The following is a 14249-nucleotide window of genomic DNA, read 5'->3' as shown; positions in this document are numbered from 1 at the left end:
TCTCTCTCTTCTATCTTTTTCTCATTCTCTCTGCTCTAAATCTCAGCCCATTCCTCCTTCTTACTACTCCTTTTTTCCCCTCGTTCGACTGTTCCCTTTTCCTCCTCTTTCAGCTGCATGCAGGGGGAAGTTCTCCACCAATTATCTAATTCGAGAGGGATTCAAACTCACAACCCAACCCCTCCCTCTCTTTCTTTCACCCTCTCCCTCCCTCCCTCTGCTCTCTCTCTCTCTTTCTCTCTCTCTCTCTCTCTCTGTCTGGCTGCTCCTCTCTCGTCCCCTCCTCCCCGGCTCCACAGCACACCTGCCTGCTCTTTGGCTGCGAGCGTTCACACAGTGCTCGGCTCTTGGCCTGCCTGCGCTGCAGCTCCACTTCCATCACTCTGTCTGGATTTGTGGCCGAACGTCCTCTTCTCCTCCACTTTCTGCAAGATCGGCACAGGTAGGAGCCGCTTCACACTCACCTCCTTGACCCCTCAGCCCCAGTGAGTCTACCAGACTTAGAGAAAACGGCTTCGGAAGATCAGAGCGTAGAGTCGTTTGGCAGGAGGGGGACTTGATTAGACAGGTTTGTGGTTAATGTCCATTGGAAAGTATGAGGAGCTCAGTTTTCGAGGTGGTTTGAAAAAATCTGAGGATTGAGATTGTTTGCTTTGAGGGCTGGTGCATGCTTGCATATTACTTTAACACTGCAAATCATAATAATATACATTATGTGCTTAAATAATAATGAACTGAGCAGTTTCATACAAATGCACATGGTATTGATTCTTATGCATGCATTGTGGGCATGTATTTACTTTATGTAATCAGTGGAAAGCTGTGTGATATATCTTACTCTGTGTGTGTGTGTGTGTGTGTGTGTGTGTGTGTGTGTGTGTGTGTGTGTGTGTGAGGGGGTGTGGTGAGGCCGGACGATGATGCTCATATGTGTGTGTGTCTGCTGAGTGCATAGTTTCCAACTTCTCTCCTTCTTCAGCCTTTGATGAACACCTCATGCTTTGAACAAGAGCTCAGTTCTTACTGCATTCTCTCCACATAAAACAGTGCAGTGTATTCATGCATGCTGTGGTCTTCACTGTCCAGTGCCTAGCATCCCTCCTTACCTGGACATAGAGGATGAAAAGAGGGCATTAAAATGATGGGACATTCTCTGAAGGTATAACAGTAGAGTTTTCTTTGCTCTACAGAATCTGCCTCCAATAGAAACACTATTGATTTCATGGGTACTTTCCCGTTTGTTTCTTTTTAACCAATTATTATTATTTTTTTTTCTTTTTGTGCACAAGCTGACCTCTTACCCCTTACCCTACATAGATCCATCCACACTTCCATTCCTCACTTTGAACCATGTACTGAGCAATAAGCATTTCCATGAGAGGCTTAAGAGCTTAAACTACTGGCATATTATTCAGTTTTTAATCTTAAACCTTTCATCTTACATTAATTTTTCCTCTCATGAATCAAAAGACCATTTTTTCACTCTCTATATTCGTCTTAACTGTAAACAGGCTGTGTTTGTTACTTTAAGACTAATATATGTCAATGATGTTTACATATATGTTCTCATTGGCATCGTATTGCGCCTCATTTGGAACCAGTCTGGATAGCAACACTCCTTACAACTTCAAAATGAGTTAAGTGGGTGGGGCTAAACTGCTGTAGGCTTAATAGAAGGATATGTTTAAGTGCATTGGGTTTTTGTGACATCACAAAAACAGTGAATTCAAAATGGGCTGATTTTGGAGCCTAGGTTACATATATGACTGTATGGTATTAGGAGTAAATGGTGTTTTGAAACGTATATGACATAAATGTCCTCTTTTCTGATTGGCTGCCTTGTATTGTGCCTCATTTGGAACCAGTCTGGGGTGCAACACTCCTTAGAACCTCAGCATGAATTGAGTGGGCGGAGCTAAACTGCTGAAGGCTGAAAAGGTTAATGTATGGAAATGGGTTGTTTATTATGAGGTCATAAAAACAGTAAATTCCAAATGGGCCCATTTTGGAGCCTGGTTTCCATATATGGACCGATATGTTTTGACTTTAACAGATGTTTTGTGAATGACCTCGGCTCTGATTGGCTGCCCCAGCCTCATTCAGAAGCAGTCTAGGCTACAACACTCCTTATAACTTCCATATGAGTTAAGTGGGTGGGGCCAAAGTGCTGTAGGCTGAATGTGTGGATATGTGGAAGTGCAAATGGGCTGTTTTTGAAGTTTAAACTCAATGTATGGACTCAGTTTTAGTCTCTGGTTTTCATTGTGAGAGTTATGCCTCATGCTCTTTTCTCATGGCACCAGTTCGCCTTGAGCTGCACACATTAAAAAAGGCATGCAGAAATGCTAGGGGGAAAGAGAGAGAGAGAGAGAGATGAGTACCTGGCATCCACATCTCATTAATCCTATAATGATACAGCTTCCTTCCGACCATAGGCAGATATGACTGAGCACTTCCCAGCAAAGCCACTGCAAAATTCCCAAGTAACTGAAAACACACCCGGAGAGAGAGGGAAGGTGGAGGAGAGGGGGGGTGTCCAGACAAATCCATGCCAGCTTTGGGCTTTACACCATTTCCACATGATCTGTCCCGTGAGATTAAAAATTGGGAAATGTTGTTAAACACCACCACTGGGAACATTTTGTGTCTTGATGCAGCTTCCAGTGAACGCTTGCAGATTCCATGGCCCTGTTATTCCTCTGCTGCAGCAGATCATGTTACTGGCCTGTGCCACGAATGTTCTTCTCAAGCCAGAGTTCTCCATCTGGCCTGTAACTTTCAGAGGTGAGAGTCACAGAAAAGTAGCCACGCTGGCCACTGGCTATCATTCCTGCTTTTTCTTCTTCCCAGAGAATAACTGGAATAGCTGGGATTTTCTTTGCTATGACCCAAGCCAAAGTAATCCTGGGTCAAACTAAAGAAGAGAACATTGAAAAAGGACTGCTCATTTCAAGCTGGACGTAATACTGCTGTGGTTAATGGCACCAACCTTATTGTCATCCTTTTCTCATGAAATGGTTCTGATGTGGCTTAGCAGTTCAAATTCCATGCCTTATATTGACCTGAATGCTTGCACTATAAAACTGGTCATTGAGTTTCTGAAGAGCATTTTATGGTCATTCATTTTCTGTGGATCCCAAAAGACTACCAATATAATCGCTTTAGACAAAGCTCTGTGAGAAAAGACTTAATTGTGCCTTGGCAGTTCTGTTGATTCTGGGTTAGTGGTCTGGAAATGCCCTGACCACTTGACTGCAGAAAGATCCAAGCCTAGTGTAATTTATTTTTAAGTTATACTTTACTTTTATTAGGCCCGCATTTATTTATTTAATTTTATGGGTGTTTGCCTTCATATAAGCCATTCTGACTGGCATTAAAAGATGGTAACAATGGCTAACAATGGCTGGAAGCTTTAGTTTAGCTAGCATAGTCTGATTAGCTAGAATAAAGTCTTAGTCATAGGATTTGTCTAAAGGATTTGTCTGTTAGTCTATGGAGAAAATGAATTGCATTTTCAAAAATTGTAACTGTGGTAAATAAAAAAAAATTGTTTTGTCCTACGTACATTTGTCCACTGATTGTCACTGGATTCTCTGAAGGTCATTTAGCAGACAAAATACTAATGATGCTACACACATGCTACAAGCAAGCTAATACCGCTGCGCATTGAAATGACATTACATTAAAAAGTGAATCTACGATTGACCTTCAGCACTGATATACACCAATACCAGCTACTCAGCCTAAAGTAACCAAAGCCTCTAAACTACCACATTTGACAGAGCTTACTGCTTTACTTGGGGTATTTTGGTGAGATCCGTCTTGCAATGTCAATTCAGTGCGCAGAAGAATTAGCACGCTTGTAGCAATTCATAGTATTCGATTGTGTCATTAAGAAGACCATGTTGCCATGTTGGTAGGTGAGCTGTAACTCACCTTTACTGCAGATACAGCCCTGCGGCTGGATAAAAACCAAGCAAAATAGACCAGAATGACCTCGAAAAAGATGAAAAGATATGTGGATGCTTTAGATGCAGCCTCCAGAAAATGGTACGAGGAGAAAATTAGCGGTTGACTGGATCCATATAACATTCCAGTGCGTTCAGTACATTCCAGCACGTGAGATTTGACAGAAACTAATAAAAGTGGCTAACAAAGCTGCCAAAGTTCTTAACCAATAAACTCATACACATCTATAAGGCTCAAGTCAGCTTCTCATTGTATTTACACGTAGAACGAATTGCGAAAGTTGGCAAATATACAGCTGACATCAGCTCACCTCAATAAATGCATCTTTAGTCAATAAATACCTCAATCTTTCACTTGGCAATGTTTACTGAGCAGCAAATGACCAGCACAGCGAAGCGAATCAGCCACTGGACCTGTTGAATGTGTCTCATCAGCTGACCTGAGCATGCGTCCCAAACCACACACTTCTGCACTTTACGTACTACACTAATGAGTGCCCTTCTAAAGGTATATGTGCTTTTTTTTTTGCATACTATGAAGTGGGCTAGTTTGTGGAATTTAGCATACTTTTGTTATCAATACAGCAACAAATCGAGTTCAATCAGGGCAACATACTGAAAAATATACATTAATATGCTTTAAAAATGTGACTTAAAAAAGTGTTTTAAGAACAAATGTGTTTTACTGCCTTTGCTGGATCGGTCTTGGCTTTGTTATCTCACTACAAACTGCCACAGCACTGCTGAATGAACTTTACCTACCAAAATGGTGGCAGCGCAATTGTGACTGTACGGCAAAATGTGTCAGCTTTGGAACATTTTGTTCACCACAGGGTGCAACGATTTTCTCGCAAAATTCCTTTAATTTCTCCTGTAAAGAAAACAAGCTTAGACCCTTTAGAGCTTCTAATGTGGGCAAAACACTGACTACAGAATGACGACACGACTTCAGAGGTCTAGTAGCCATTGAAATTGACAGCATCTTTGGAGAAAGCAGGCCTACGTTTTTAATGTTGACTTGCTAATGGTGGAGATTCTGGGTTTCCTGGACATAATCAAGAACGGGAAGTTCAGAAAACTAAAGAAAATATGGAGGAAAATATCAGATCTGATCAGATCATTCTAGATCAGCACACATCAGAAGAAACCAGTTCCGAATGGATGTCGACTGGAGAAGGCACGTTGTGAGTTTTGAGAGCACACGTCAGGGTGTTGATTGCTTTAAAAGGGGCACACATGTTCTAAATGTCCCGTAGCCTTATAAATACTTCGTCTGATTCATTGCTGACAGCCCCTCTGGAGACAGGCCTCCGAAAGTGTGTGGATGGATAAGGGCAATTGGAAGAGGGGAATGAATCGATAGAATGGGTTATTTCCTACACAAAACATTTCAGCATGCATCATATCTCCAAAAATCCTAAATGAAAACATTATTGTTGGAGCGCCTTCAGAAATGAGTGCAAACAGCATGGCTAGCCAGTTAAAGCTGCAGTGAGGTCAGTATTTATTGGACGTAGAGGCTATTTTAAGGCTATTAAAGGATGAATGGCTGGTGTCCACATTTTGCTTCTTCAGTTTAGAGTTGGAGCTACAAGGCTAACAAACACTAGAATGCAATAGTCACCCAAATGTTTTCTGTAAATGCATCCTGAAAACTCCTCTCAGACTTCATTTAGAGGAGGGTAAAGTAGCCTAAATTAGCAATCAAGTAAATTGATACTTGGTATGACAATTTAATATGGTAAAATAATGACAGAAGTAAAAATGAAACCTTAAAATGAAACAACTTGAGTAAAAGTACAAAAGTAGCAGGTCAACTGCTGAAGTACTGAGTAACGTATGGAACTGCAGTGGAACTGCTTAGTAAATCCAGCATCTATCAGCACAGGAACTGATTTTTTGTCACATTTCGTGATTCTTTTGGCCTAAAATAAAACGCTAAAGCTCCAAAGTTAGAGATGTGACAAATCATAAAGAAGTGCAGATGTTGTCAACAACAAAACAGAATGAAATTAAACACAAAAGGAATTAGTAACTGGTTATATATAACTAAAATATAACTGGTTAAAAAGTAGATTTCTTTACTCAGTAGAAGTAAAATTAGAGTATCAGTCAGTCACTATTTTGCTTAAGCACATGTACTTGAGCAAATGTAACTAGTTCCTACCCACCTCTGGGTCTAAATTTGGACACCTACCATGTCTTAGCTGATCGACTACATCTGGGGTAAGTGGAAAAATGTGTTCATATGACTTTTCGCCAAGCCATTCCTGTAAGAGGGCCACAGACAGATCTCAAACAAAACGTGGATTGAAAAGCAAAGGGAGGAAATCAGTCACCACAATCAGGGATGTTGAGGCACCCTACAGTAAAGTGAACTGTATTACTGGTTAGTCACCTTTTATTTGTCAAAAGTTTGAACACATTCTCTACAGAGATCAACTTAACTATGGCATTTTCCTGTAAAGTTTACCATAGATTTTCTGTTTATTTAATAGAAATAGTTTAACGTATTGAAAAAAGAAAACAGACAATATAAGATGTGCCATTACTTTTGCACAGGCCACATTTCATATTTCACTTTTTTTCCAATATGTTAAATTCAAATAAACAGTAATTGTGCATTAAAATGTGTTCTCCATAGAGGATGTGTTCACTTATTTTCACTTAGAAAATGAACAAAATATGTAATATGACCAAACTTTTGCATATGGCTGTACTCGCATAACTTATTGTTACAATAAAGCGCCACATCTTTAAAATGGAAAAGGAAAAAGATATTCGTATCTTCAATATATCGCTGCTGTCAGAACGAAACCTCCAAAATGGTAACTTTACCTGAGAGGCAAAAACAATACTTTACTTTTAATGTAAGTCAATGGAACCAGAAGTTTTTCCAAGTCAATTTGAGCCGTTTCTTTTGGTCCATTCATTGTGAAATTTACAAACAATGGAAAGGGCAACAGGTATTTTCACACCATGTCAAAAACTGAAAAACGACAAAAATGGAGATGAGCGGTTTTGTTCTGATTGCAGTGACGTGTTAATGTTTCAAAATTTTATTCAAAGTAATTTTGGACTATTTTTATTGGTCCAGTCATCACAAAATGTCAATACACTGTAAATACACCTTCCTTTTTAAACCTGTTTAAATGATAAAAAAGACAGATTTCAATAAAGTTGAATTACACTGAATTAAACTAACATTTACTGTAAGAAAGAATACTGACTACAGCATCAAGACGTTTGTTCCAGAAGACAAAGCCTGCAGCACTTCAACCACTGTACTCCAGAGCCATTTCATTACCTGTATTCTCATTTTAGATTATATGTTATTTTCCCTCTACTTCCCTCCTGTAATCAGCCTGTGTGGAAATCTTCAGCACAGTGGGTGATTTGATAAGATGAGGGCAGATGCCGTGTCCCTGAGGTAGAATCATCAATCACAATGACAGTTTGAACCGTTTATAAACAATATCTAAATATTATACTTTACATTAGACAATGATCAGACTGGAAGAACATGAAATCAGCCCTTCTTTCCCTCAGGAGGCATATAAAAGACTATCACAACTCTAATTACTATGTAACTTCAACTCAATAACACAGTAATTACATAACATTATGGCTTAACAATATATGCAGAGGTTGTATGATAGTTGCAAACAGTATGTGGGGCAACACTCTTAAAATAAAGGTGCCTAGAGGGTTCTTTGGTGTGATGCTATAGAAAGAACCACCAAAGGTATTCTGAAATGTATGGTTCTTTAAGTCTGTCAGAGATTTTTATTACACTTCATGGATAATTTTTCAGTAATTACATGGAAAACTATGTAAAATGTCTGAGTTATTCTCAGTTTATTGAAGTTGTGTTGGGTTTTAGAGGTTATGCCCCAGTGATCTGCTGCATCTGTAGAACACAATTGATTACCGCAGACAATAATCCAGTACTCAGTTAAAGAACAGGATACCTGTAAACTCTTAACAAAAGTTTGTAGAAATTAGGTTGAAAATGCTGCAGTATTTCTTTCCATTAAAAGCCTTTCTAGGCAGTTCCTCTACAGCATTGGTCCTCTACTTTTAAGAGTGCACAGAGTCTGAGATACTGTGTTGTTGATCCTCTGCAGCTTGTACTGAACTTCCTGCCAGTTTTTAAGAATTTAGAAGACAAGCAAAGGGAGACTGAATGGGAAACGTAAACCCTCTTTTTTCCACCCCCTTCTTTTCTCATGAGGAGACAACTGACCTGCTCAGCCATGAAAGACAAGGGCAGAGAATAGGGAAAAGAGAGGGAAAGTAGGGAAAGTCAGGGCAAGCTGTTTGTTTGAAGAGGCATACACCCCCTTTCTCACTTATTGTAGGTCTGAGGGGCAGGGGTGATGCTCTTGGCCAATTTTCTTTACAAGGCTAGGCACGTTTTCAAGACTGGAAAAAGCCAGCAAGCACAGCTTTGTTGGCTTAAACACACACGTGGCCTTGATTCGATCAGGCTGTCTCCGGGGTACGGAGGAGTGAAGTGCTTTCCATTAGGGGTGAGGGGCTGTAATGATCTGGCTGGATTTGCTAGCACAGCATTGCAATGGTAGGAACTTGTAAATGGAATACCTAATCAGACCCAATCAGACACCTAATCAGACCTAATTAGAGCCATGCAGACTTATATATAGCTTTTATCAGGCCTGATAGTTCAGTGCAAACCCAAATACAGCTCAAGACTTTTCGGGCCAAGCTCGACTCAACCTGATCCACAACATCAAAACAACCATTTTGAGTGCAAACCTGACCTGATCCTGAGAAAATTCTGGCTGACAGCATCAAGTTGTAAATCCAAAACTGCTCTGACAAACAAATAAAACTTCTTTTGGCTGCACCATATTGGATTTTCTGACAAGCGTGGGCCCAGTGGACTTCAATTCAGTTCAACTGTGCCAACACGAGTGACACCAGCATGCCAGATTGAAAATTTTAAAGAAATGAATGAAATCAAGGTGATGAAAGTAGAGGCAAGACAAGGCAAGGCAAGTTTATTTATTCAGTACCTTTCATACACTTAAAAAATGCTTTATAAATGAAAATATACAGAGTCGTGTGAAAAAGTAAAGGAGAATAAAGATTAAAACATCACTAAAACAACAGATTTCAAAAGAGAAAATAATTACATTCAAAATCAAATTAGAAATTGAATTAGGATGATTCAAAATCAAACAAAAAACTAAAATGTAAATAAAAAAGTGCCGTTACAGAGGAAAAGGGCTAAGGCCATAAAGTAAAGAGGAGCTATAAAGTAAAAAATCAAGCAAAATTTGTTGGAAATCCTAAGAAAATCTGTTAAATAGGACCCAAACATACCATTTAAACCTGACTCAAGCCTGATTTGACAGGGTTCCGAGAAATATTTCAAGCTCCAACAGACTGCATTTTGTCCCTTTTGTGTTCAGGTAGTAATGAGAAAACAATGGAGTGTCTTTATATAAAGGTCTGTTCACACTAGAAAAAGGCATGTTAAGTTTTGTAAACTGTTTATAGCTGTTTATTTACTTTAGTGTATCCTGGTCTCTTCATGTCTGGTTTGTTTTGTAGAATGAACGTATCCAGTGCGTGTGCGCATTTTAGTTGCAATGCAATGCAGATTCTAAATGAATCATTGTTACTACTCACGGAATACATTTTTCCTTACTCTTCCATCTTCTTCTCACATTCCCTGAGTATTCTAAAAACAAAACCATTGAATTTGGTGTGATGGCCCCACTGCGTTAATAACTGGTGTTGTTTTCATCTGAAAAAAAAAGGAAAAATGTACTTTTTGTGAATAGGCCTTACTGAATGAGGGACAGGCTAGTCCACTGTGTGGGTGGGGTCAACACAGAATCCTCAGATTTGCTCTTTACTTTTGAATAAACAATTTAAAATGCCAGGTTTGTTACATACTAAGGCTTATTATTCAGTAACTACAGGGACTTCAATGCAAACTGATTGAGCTATTCTTAGGTTATAGAGCTGTGTGGTAAAACTTCAGGCCTACTTGTGGGCCCTGGCCATTTAAGGGGTTAAGGGAGTATGTTATTAATAACTATTTTGTTTTTTTCTATGAAAGAGTGGAAGAGAGATGTGCTTAGTACTACATGGGTGGTATCACTGGAATGAGCAACACTGAAACTGAAGAATTGTCTCCTGTAAAAGCCAAAGAAGCTTCAAACTATAGAAGCCTAAACTTTAGACAGTTCAGTGTTAAGAAACCGATATCCACAACAGGTGTTTGGGCTTTGAAGTTTGGAGGAAATTCACATCGGAACCAACGAAACTTAAGCTTTTAGCCACACACGGAGTGTCCAGTATTCAATCATTACCCTCAGCACTCACCTGGATCTTCTTTCTCCAGGCTATACTGATTGAACATGTTCTCAGACCAACCCTGTCACAACATGCCAAACTTATTTTTGTGTCAGCAATGACAAGGCAACCCCAAGTCCTCCAGCTATTTAGCTTTCAGCAGGATCTCCACCTCATTGTGCTGACAGAATGTGGCTGAAGTCAGCAGCCACAAGAGGCAGAACACCCTGCTGAACCCCTCCGAGCAGAGTCATTCCCAGAGAATCATGGGTGGTGGTCAGAAAGCCATGGCAGGAATCCATTAACATGTGAGAGGTGCAAAGTAAAGCAGCACTGGAGGCTGATCACTCTTGTCTCAACTTGTTTGTTAATGGGGAGACCCTCCAGGTGCACAGGTTGAGTGGAGTTCCTTCACTTTGCAGAGCACCAGAGGCCAAGAATCTTCATTCCAAACTGGACACGTCAATGTCATATGACTCTCATAGTGGCTGGAGGCATTAAGTAGTAGTTTGAAAGCAGTGGTTTGTATGTATCCATCACACTTTTTAAACAATCAACACATTGGTTGGTCATCTGGATGACTTTCTGGCACTGTTGATGAATGAGGTCCATGCTTCCATGCGTCCCTGTAGGATAAATCTCCAGTGATGAGTTGCAGAAACCAGTGGTCAAAGGTCACATTGTGGGAGACTTTTCCTGCTGTTTCCATTTGTCATTTTGTTCGTGTTTCAGCCAGCAGGAGTTTGGAACCTGATATGTGTGGGACTCTGATTAACCTCGTTCTCTTGGATGGGAAACAGAGGTTCTCGGTTTCATCTAATTGATTGAGTTAGTGCTTTGGATACATGGTGGACCTTTCCAAGAAGAAGAACATATATTATTTGGGTTTATGGCCTGAGATCCTGGCGGAGATGTCCCTGTGTTGTGACTGTCTGATTTCTTTAATACATTTTAGGCTTTCTGTATATGACGAAACTTTCAGACAACTTTGAAACTTAAATTAAACTCGCTTGGGACTCAGCCGCAATACTTGATGCCATCCAGTGAGGAAATCTCCTTCTTTGGCCTTCTAGGTCTTCGTGGTAGACCTATTGATTTCATTTTTATTCAGTGTAATCATTGTGCTTGTAATGTTTACGCTGTTGTATTAAATGTAGTAATGGTCTCGTGTTAAGTCTTGGTTGGAAACAAATGGGTTCAATTCTTGAAAAGCTCACTGGAAAACTATCCAATCAGGACTTTTTCCTCTGTGGTTTCTAAGTAGATACACCCAAGCAAGCTCTCCTATTGGTTAGGACTTCATGAGCTGAACTGAAGGCCTTACATGTCCAATTAATAATAAGAAACTGATAATGGAATCTATCACATCTTGATTTCCAATGGAAGAAGCTAATGCTGAAAGAGTCTCTATAAAACTGATACAAGGTCAAATACATCTTAATGTCTGTTACAAGCTCCAAATGCAACATATGGAATGTCTTTGATGAGCTTTAGTTAGCTGTACAGCTGACTGAAACACATTGGTCAGGCTACTTCTTGTACTCGGTGACACATCTAGAACTTCCAGATAGCCTAGAACGATATTTTTCCTCTCACAAAATCAAAATGTTAATTGGTTGATTCTACTGTCAGTTCCTAATTGTGTTGGTGGTTAATCTGAAATGTTAATCCTCTAGTCTAGCTCCTGAAGTCCTAACCAGTGAGAGAGTGTTTCAAGAATTTAACCCTTCTGTTTAAATCAAACTTGAACAATGAAATAAGTGCATTACTGCAACACTTACAGAGCTGAAACACCATGTTTAATCTTGAATGGCTAAAAAAGGTTAATGTGAATCTTCACACAACGTAACATACTCAGAGTCTTGGATCCCAAAGGTGCATTAGCAGAAATCAACATTATTGTAGAGGTGTTTTTTCCATGTTTGTTCAAATTTTGACATTTATGTCCAGGACTGAAGCACTAGCTCTATTAGTCACACATAACATACAACATGCTATGTTACGACAACAAACAACATCATTTCAACTGGTTTTCATCATGGACAAGAAAGTGAAACAGAGGATGGTCTCTTGGAATAATTTCACTTATTTACTGGTAACCAGTTAGTTTAATCAGCCAGTTAGCCAGCCAGCTACAGTTGACATGACAGCTCTGCTTTGATAGCAATATCATGAAATACATAGCCAGGTTCATTTTCCCATCTCTTGATATATTAATGATATAAAGAAACAAATGTTGGCTGATTTGATGTAGCTGGAGCAACATGATATATGAAACTGTAGCTATTAGAAATCCAATAGGGGTGATAGCAGAAATTAGCATGATTGTAGAGGTGCTTTTCATTGTTTTTTGACCAAATTTGGACATCTATGGCCTTGACAGAAGGCCTAGCTCTAAAAGTCTAACAGTTCGTCACTGCTGCCGTCACGCAACATACCACATACTTTGTGATCACATCAAATGCTATTATTTGATTGTACTGACTGATTGATTTTCATCACCACATCATGGGCAAATAAATAAATAAATAAACAAGGGATGCTGTCCTGGAATGATTTTACATATTTGCTGACAAGCAGTTGGTTTAGCAGCTACCAACATAGATAGCATGACAGCTGTTTGAACAGTTGTTTATTCTGATTTGCTAGTTTGAAGTATCTATGTAGTTGGGCCCATTTGTATATTATAATTAAAATGTTACCTAGAACAATTCGTTATATAATATGAAACATATCAGCTAATCTTGTCAGTGAACGAATGGGTTGCACGCAACTTTTATAAAGTTGCATGGAAATTATGTTTCATGCAACTTCTGAGCTGCAACTAGTTTCATCATGTAAATCCAGCCACAGATTTCATGTTAAAACTAATACATTTCACTGTGTCTGCAGGGCATTGCATCATGGCTCTTGCTTGCAGAAGAGGTTGTCAGGTTTAAACTGCATAGCTTCTCAGAGGTCACCATCTGAGAGTTTTGGTTGCTGTACTGTAATTATACTGTATACCAAGCGAGAGAGAGAGGGAGACAGAGAGAGAGAGAGAGAGAGAGAGAGAGAGAGAGAGAGAGAGAGAGGGACGCAAAATTGTTTAGACCTGACATGACCCTGAATTTTACTTACCCAGCAATTTCCCTTTCATTCAAAAGGCTCCAGCCCTGCCCAAGTAAAAAAAGGAGGGGCTCTAGATGACTGACATGCCTCTGCATGGTGAGGACAGTTTTATTCTCCTTGACCAAAGGTGAAATAAACCTAGGCAAGAGAGAGTCTTTAATGAGGTCAAGCGCTATAATCCTGACCACCCTACAGGGTGTCTATTAAAGGGTCTTCATTATAGACCAGGTATTCCAACTCCAGGAGAGCCCCCTCCTGCAGAGTTCACTTCCAGCTCTAATCGAATACACCTGACACAACTAATGAACTTCTTCAGGTTCTCTGACTGCTGTGTTTGATTAGCACTGGAGCTCAACTCTGCAGGACATCTGTGTTCCCGGGGCAAGTTTTAACACCTTCTTACATTCTTTCATGATAATTAAAACCGATCGGTTACTTATCAATTTTGACAGACTGACAGTATTTTGAGTATTAATGGCGTTAAGCTAACATTGCATTGTTCATTCAGCATCTTAGAGATCTTTTTAACCCTTAGAAGTCATGGTTATTGCTGGTGATGACAAAAGCATCTTGCAAATTATATGAATTATTTCTATATTGTATTATCTGTACCACATTAGTAATTCAAATGCATTAAAATGCCACTTTCATAAACTTTCTTACATTGTTTAGAATCAACTTTGCCACCTTTATTAGAAAAATTAAAAAAAAAAGGGTCCTTTGATGAAATGCACTACCCCTGAGCTTTTAACCTTTTCAGAACTTTTAATATCCTCAATACAGTATGCTGGAATAAAACTCTTCATTTGGAAGTAGAAGAGGAGACTTTTTGAAATGATT

At 39.4% G+C, this 14249-nt stretch overlaps 1 protein-coding gene across 1 annotated transcript in view; it reads left to right on the top strand.

Moving 5' to 3' along the window:
• Positions 1 to 261: 261 nt before the first annotated feature.
• The window catches only part of dcn (decorin), a 38598-nt gene continuing 24610 nt past the window's right edge, over positions 262 to 14249 (top strand). The window contains exon 1 of the mRNA XM_036577695.1: positions 262 to 442. The gene's annotated coding sequence lies outside the window, so the exon portion shown is untranslated. The remainder of the gene's footprint in view (positions 443 to 14249) is intronic.

The sequence above is a fragment of the Colossoma macropomum genome, unplaced genomic scaffold, assembly GCF_904425465.1.
Source record: "Colossoma macropomum unplaced genomic scaffold, Colossoma_macropomum, whole genome shotgun sequence".
Lineage (NCBI taxonomy): Eukaryota > Metazoa > Chordata > Actinopteri > Characiformes > Serrasalmidae > Colossoma > Colossoma macropomum.
Note: the sequence above shows the minus strand (reverse complement) of the source record. Positions and strands in the feature narration are given on the sequence as shown.